This window comes from Pezoporus occidentalis, unplaced genomic scaffold (genome assembly GCF_034315485.1).
Source record: "Pezoporus occidentalis ecotype Australia unplaced genomic scaffold, CSIRO_AGI_Poc_V1 ctg306, whole genome shotgun sequence".
Classification (NCBI taxonomy): domain Eukaryota; kingdom Metazoa; phylum Chordata; class Aves; order Psittaciformes; family Psittacidae; genus Pezoporus; species Pezoporus occidentalis.
In genome coordinates this window covers 287,733-295,650 of record NW_026915008.1, presented here as the reverse complement: position 1 = coordinate 295,650, position 7,918 = coordinate 287,733, and positions in this window count along the sequence as shown.

Here is a 7,918-nt window from a genome sequence, read left to right as displayed (position 1 = left end):
GAGCCTCTTCCCTGCAACACAGGCACTATCCCAAGACTGAGAGCATGGGGCAGGAATTAAAATGGAAAGTGAGAGAGCACACCCATGCAGAACAGAGACAGCAATGAGAAGCACAAACCAAGAAAGCAGATTGCCCTAAAAAAATAATGAGTGTCTGGAACATGACCCCAAACCTCTCAAATACTCAGTATGCATCCTAACCAGAGGGCAATGCTGCATTGAATCCCCCTTCATACCAGCAGACTGGCAGAAACATGTCAAGATGTCAAAGTTTTCAAAACAAATTTCCCAACTTGCTGGGACCCATGGTTATATATATCCTTGAAAAGAAAAACTCAGAGCTTCCTTCATAGCTTCATTTTCCAGTTGCCTTTGCAGTTTGTTGGTTTTGGTTTGTTTTTTTTTAATTCTGGGTTTGGCCAAAGAAGTGCTGTTACACAACTTGAGGACACAATTAGCAACCTGATGTTCTGCCAGATCCTTATTACATTTTGTAAACTTGTCAAAAGAAATCAAAATAGTCATCACCCTGGTGCCATGGTTGCCTCTGAGTGTGATTTGTAAACTTAAGTGAAAAATATTGGCATCTACATTCCAGTGAGCTTCTAAACCTTAGCACTCCCAGGTCACCAAGGGCAGCCCTCTAGCCATAGTGGGACCCCAAAGAGGAGATGCCTGGCTTCTCCCAGGCTTGTAGAAACAAACCACAACTGTGAGCTGCAAGTCAGTGTTCATAGTAGCATAATGAAGATGGCTAAAAGATTCTAGCAGAGGAAACACTTTTACACTTTTTCTTAACAGGAATACAAGGAATTACTGAAAAAGGTTTATGAATTTTAAATTTATTACAAGGAAAAGGTGCTTCATCCAGTTTATGAAAGTCTCTGTTATTCGTAATTAGAGAAAAAGCTATCAGAGAAGCACCACAGTTAGCATCATCAGAGAAATGCTTGGTGTAGACTGGCATTGGTGGACTATGCAACGAAGTCAGGGCTTGAGGACAGCATGAGTACATTCATATTGAATCCTTAGTTGGGGGTTCATGTGAACTTAACTCATTTGCCTGAAGCTGGAGATTGTCAGCTCATCTGCAAACATGTGAGCTGATCAAAAGCATGAAGGACCTGGGTCAGGATAACAAAGTCGGCACTCTTCAAATCAAAGTGACTAAAGAAAGCTTTTCCTTGTGACACTGCTTTCCATATACATACTTCAATTCCTTGCATGCTTTGTCTGTAGGATACCATCAGAGAAATCTCACTCTCTTCTGCCCTCGCTGGAAACCAGCACTCCAGCACTTCCACGTGTGCATCCTTCCCTTATACCTTTCCTCATGACCTTTTAGAAGTATAAGAAATCAAAGTCCGCTTAGAGATACAAGCACTTAGAAATTTAGTCAGCAATATGTCAATGATGCCTCATGCAAAGGGTGTCTGTAAGAACTGATTTTCACAGGGAAAAACATCATCACCAAAAGATGCTCTTCCTGCAGACTGTGGTCCTTTAGGCATTCATACACATATGATGGGGTGCCCTATCAAGTCTCTGGCCACAAGCTCTGGTGCAGTATTCCCCAAAGACCAAAGCATTGTCACTGAAATCAAATTGAGAGCAACTCAGAGAGGTCAGTGTCGAACTGCATTCCATTTTACAGCACTCAGACTTTGAAAGCATCTGTACACATATTTGTGTCCTCAATTTTGTTATTTCTAGAACAAATATTTCTCTAGCAAAACAAACATAACATCCCTTCATCTCTGCTGCAATGTGTTTATAAATGATCATTTTTCAAAGAATGTTATCTCAAAGGGAGGGGAGAAATTCAGTAAGTATAGTAGCATTCTGCCTGAGATTGTAGCATTTGTAGCTGGGTTTCACAAGGTCACGCCTCATCTATTTCATCTTATATCTAATTCCTCCTACTCAGAAAAAACATATTATCCTCCTAAGTCAACCTCTAACACCCTTCTGAGAGCAGCCTCTGCTTTCATTCCAAAGCTCTGTTCAAGGGAGAAACTCTAGAACTGTAAAGAGGGAAGAACAGAAGGAAGGAGGCAAACACCACAACATTTTCTGGGAGATAAGCAAAACAGAAGTCAAACAGCTCTTCAATTAAGTGACATCCCCTGGTGCTTTCCAGATCCCCAAGCTGCAGAGGCAGGAAAAATCGTTCATCCTATCCCATGAAATTCATGACTTCGAACTGTTACAACCTGCCTCAAGTTCTTTGGATGATGAATAACAAGAGTTTACTGAACTGCACCACTCATCTCACGTTGATCTTGCAGACATGGCTTCAGCTCTCTGCTCTTTGACGACATCTGGAGTTTTAAGAGCATAAACTAATAATATTCACTAGACACTTTCTTTTCGTCTCAAAATCTTCCTGAAAACGAAGTACAGGAAGAATCTCTGCTACCTACATGGCAGATTGATATAAGGTTGGACTAGGAGGAAAATACACTTTGCACATAATTTGGTAATTCAATGAGGTATCTTTCTTCCTCTTTACAATTCTACCACCCTGTATGCACTCCATAAGAAGAGATATTAAAACAAAAAAAGGAAGACGCCTTTAAGCATGAAAGGCCGTCTGAATGACTTTGATACTGAGCTGTTCTGACGTATCCTGTGGCAATAAGAAAAATCAACCATAAAATATCTTATTTACTCTGTCCATCACCATGCTGTCTGATGATGGGGGTGGCACTGCCCCTGGCATGGCACAGCAGTGGCAGGCATCTTTGCTGCAGCCAGGTGCCCATCGCCTATACTTGACTTCATTGGGAAGCCCACACCGCTGCGTCCTCCTTGGCGGCCACCACAGATCTGAAGGTGCTGCAGGATCAAACAGCAGAGGCAGAGGCTTTGAGAAGAGGGGCTGTAGCATCACAGAGAGTGCTGTGAAACAGCTGCATCTGTGGAGAAAAATAATTTCTATCCAAGGACTGTGTTAGCAGGTTAAGACTTGGTACTGCAGGTTTTGAGATCATTTAGTTGCAGCTGCCCTCTCCAGCTGCTTTGTTGAATGAACAGTCAGGCATTCCCTCTTCTATACAGAATTTGCTGGTTCTCTACTTCAATTAACAAACTGGAAGGAGTTGCTGCATCAGTAGCAGGCCAACACCCAGGACTTCATCATGGCAGGGCTCAACACCACAGCCACCCCAGAACAGTAGCAAATAAACCCAGCCTCTGCTTCTGGAAACATGTTTAGGTGGCTTTGCTCCAGATCAGGCACAGTCTGAGATGTTTAGCTCAGAAAAGCACATTCACTGCTTGCATCACCAGGAAGACCCAGCACGAGCCTGCTTTGCCTTAGCCCTGTTCTTTGCATGATGTGGTAACAGGGGGGGCTGGAGCCAAGGACAGAAAGCCATGCTCAGCACCTTCCTTCTTTTGCATGCTTTCAGGCTACTGTTTAGCCATTTCTTCATCCCATAGATCACTAGGAAATTAAGACTTTTCACCTTTAGAGGTCACATTGGCTTTCATCCCCATTAACAGCCAACTCTGATGGGCTGAAGCACAACCACAGATTACCCAAGCATAACTACAGCACAGATTCATCCTCCCAGAGCAGCAAAATCATCCCTTCTGCCAGGGACTGAAATGCCGTAAAGTGAATTTTATCTACCACACAGTGAAAAAAAACAAAATTCTGGGAAACGAAATCCCAGTTTCCATGTTTGTAGGGCACCTTACCAGCAGAGAGGACAGGGAATAGAACAGAAATGTTACAAATAGGCATTTGCTCAACATTCAGCTACCTCACCTCCATGTGCAGGGTGGTTGGAAGGTCAGCCACACTTTTCACAGCACCCTGACTACTGAAACAGCCACCAAGGAAGGAGGAAGCAGCATCTGAATGAAGAGAGTCTGAGCTGGTCTATTTCAGAAGGGTCACACATCCTCCACTGCATGAGTTACAACACAAAGCACCAGGATCCCATCTACCCCACAACAAGTCAACACTGCAAGGTTCATGGGGAAGGAAAGGAGGTCAGAAGGCACCTGGTACTAGCTAGTGATTTGAGTACCCAGCTGGAAGGAGGATGCATGGGCTGGGCTTCCTGATGCACACCTTGTATTAGCCCAGTGGTATATGGTGGTATTATAGGTGGTATATGAACACCACCTTACCTTATAACATTTTTCAGAATAAAAAAAGCTATAATTAAGTAGCTACTATTCAATCTGCTTTTATGTTGAAGAATTTGTACCTAAAGCATGCCAACTGTATGAAAAAAGTGATGTAATTATTTTGTTTCCTGGTAAACACTTCACAAGTACTTATGAGATGGCATCATTAGTGACCATAAAACATACTCTGATCATTATTTTTATGAGAGACTGGTGGAAATGTTTGTCAAAACTTTAATGGAAATTGATTTTTAACATTTTTCATAGAAAATACCTACTTCCCCTTTTTTTTTTTTTTAATGTGAAAACTTGCATCTAGGATGAATAATATTTTTAAAAGAGAAGGGTTTTTTTCCTTTCTTTTTTTTTCCTCTCTCCAAGAAGAAGTAGAAATTTTTACTTGAAAAATGGTTCAAATTAATTTGAATTAATTAATATGAACATGTTTTTCCACTGTCTTGCATTTTTTCCCCTACAGTTCTCTCTGCTTTATCTCTGATGTGCCCAGAAAAACCTGAATCACACATATACACAGCCCCCTTCCTACAACCCTGTGAGTGCTTAAATTAAGGTGATTAAGCTTGACAAGAAGAAATCACAGAGGAGGATTTCCTCAGTACCATTATCTCTCTGTTTTTCATGCATCAAATTAAAATAAGACTTAAAAAAAATCTGCAACAGCTCTTTAAAAAATTATCTCCTAAAAGATGCACCAGCAGATGTCTCTTCATGCTTTGAAGGGGTTAGAAATCAGCTGGAACTGCCAAGACTGAAACCCTTAAGCCTTTTATGATGCCAAAAATGTGCCCTTGCCCCATAATGGTTGTAATAGTCAATTGCCAGTGCAGGGACTCTCTGCTCCTGGGTCAGGCAGTCTGTAATTCTGCTTTCCCCTCCTGCAGTCAGAAACCTGTACACATTCCCTGAGGCCTGCCCATGGGGAGAATAGCATTTTCTGTTCATGGTATCCCTATTCTGTATGCAGAGTAGGCACCCTTGGTCACATAGGCTCAAACAACATCTTGGGGGAGTCCTTTTCCACTACCCCTGCACAGACCGCCTGGAGAAAATTATATTTTATATATCTTATAATTTAATTTATAATTATATTAATTTATATTGAAAGTATAATTCATACTACATATTTATACAATTTCTGATTTCTATAAGCACACAATTTACTGAATGTCATGGTTTAAGCCCAGACAGTAACTCAGAACCACACAGCTGCTCATTCACTCTCTCCCTTCTTCCCCCCCTCTGTAAAGAACAAGCTACAAAGCATGGTTGTATGCCTGTCGTGGTTTAAACCCCGTCAGGCACTCCCAGTGAGTGGTGCTGAGCTGACAATAATCGAGGCCCCCCCCCCCCCCGCTCTCCCCTTCCCCTCTCCCAGGGGGAGGGAGGATCAAAAGGGCGCAACTCCTATGGGTTGAGACAAGAACAGTCCAGCAACCAATGTACAACACAAATCACCACTGCCACCACCAATGATAATAATGATAAAGGAAATAACAAGGGAAGAGAATACAACACCTCAGCACCAGCTGATCGATAACTCGCCCCCCCCCACCCGACCAAGCACCAACCGATACCTCCTCCAACCCTGCAGTCTCCCAGCCCTTCCGGCTAACTCCCAGTTACATCCTGGTCATGACGTGCTGTGGTATGGAATACCTCTTTGGTCAGTTTGGGTCAGGTGTCCTGTCTCTGCTTCCTCCCGGCTTCCCCTCCTCCCTGGCAGAGCATGAGGCTCACAAAGTCCTTGGCCAAACCAAAACATCGCTATCAGCTCTGTTCCCAGGCCGAAGGTCAAAGCACTGCACTGCACCAGCTACCAAGAAGGAGAAACATGACTGCTACTGCTGAACCCAGGACAGTGCCCTTCTTCACTTAACAGGATCTGTAAAGAGTAAGTTTCCCCCATGCAATCCAAAGGAGATATGTGACTTCCTTCATAGAAGTGAGTGGGTTTTGCTTCAGTGAGACTTTTAAAGACTGTCCAGGCTATTACAAGACCCCCCCCCCGCCCAAGGACGGATGAATGTAGGAAAGAGATGACAGGATTTTGGCTCCACACTCTCATTCTGCTTCATCAGCCTGCACTGAGGGCTGGACCATGGGTATTGTTGAATGGAGGCTGGCATCGCCACTTGGTCCTACACTAGTCGTCTATCACACAGCAATGAGAGACCACGGTCTCCCCATTTGCAGTTGCCTCCAAAATTACTCCCAGTCACTCTTTAAGTCACTGAGCAAACTGACTCACTCTAGGTACCCATAGGACTGGAGCACAGGAGTAAGAGATGGATGTTGAGATCTGAGGTAGCAAATAGTGTTGGAGATTCAGGATCCCTGAAACATCTCACCCAGCAAGTCATTCTGGAAGCTGCACCTGTTTAGTTCTTCTGTAAGAAATGATAGCACTTCTAGAGAGCTAGCAAACAGGAGGGACAACTGAGCTGTCAGGCTCTTGTACCCCTTAGTTGAGTGTGTATTCTAGACCAAAGAAAGGAGAAAATACTTGTCATTTCATATAACAAATAACTCTGCAGCTGTATCAGTGCTTGATGCAGATGGTGGTGCCATGAGTACCTGTTAGCATACCTAGAGTTCAGGAGACAGCAGTTTGAGCCACAGCTGATTTACCTGACTTTTACTGGGGCAACTACTCCCTATCTGCAGCAAGGGAGCTGGGATACACAATGCCTGCCTATGGGCTTTGGAAACTTCCAGGGAACCAGCTCTCGAAAGCTGACCCAACTCTTGGGAATTACTTGGAGAAAAGGCAGAGACATCTTCTGTACTGGTCTTTCTTGCATCAGGAAGTAAGGTCTAGTAATGTGCATACATAGGGCAAACACTAGAAAATTAAATTTTCCTTTACAGGTTCCATAGATTGATTTCAATTTACTTCCAGCCAGTTTACTGGTAGGTCTCAACTTCCTGAAAGAGATAACATGGTACTGAGGTAGGAAGATAATATCCTGCCTGATTGAAAAAAGGACAGGAAAAGATTTAAAAAGAGAAATGTGAAGCCATAAGGATCCCTGATAAGCAATGGTATTTACTACCAAAAAGTTTGATAAACATCAATCAAAGAAGCATCTGGTAATCACTTTGTTTGATTAAATCAGAACCTGAAAGTCACCCCACAGGGAAAAGGTGAAAGGAACTGAATGCATTCCTAATCACTTTTCCTGTCCTAGCATTCCCATTCTCAGCTCTGCTTCTGCAAAAATGGGTGGTCCTCTGGATCCTTCTGAAGTCCTGGAACAATTCCTCTTTCTCTAAACAATCACAGTCAGCATGGTCCTTTAGTGGACTGGGATTGGTGGCAGGATCCCTGGGGCAGAAGTATCCCACTGCCTCTGTGTATGTGGTGCTGTGGTACTCCCTTTACTGTCATACAGCCCTAGCAACCTTCACATAAGTGAACCTGATCCAGCACTATTGTGCTGGGCTTGAGTGATTGAGAGCAATGTGATTTAAAAGATATATTAATGATTTATATGCTTATATATATATTATATACATGTACTTATAAGATACCAGATCTAGGTATATAGATGGCACTAACAGCTACTTTTGCTCCTTCACTTGCCTGTGTAGATATAAATCCCAGAGTATGCTCGGGAAGCCCAAAGGCTTTAGGGAGTTTGTGCTGGAGGAGATTGACACAGTGAGGATTACCAGTGCAAATACAGCCTGCAAGGCTGTGTTCATCAGCTCAGGCTCAGAGTAATTCCATGGCTGGCAGCAGATGAGGGCAGAA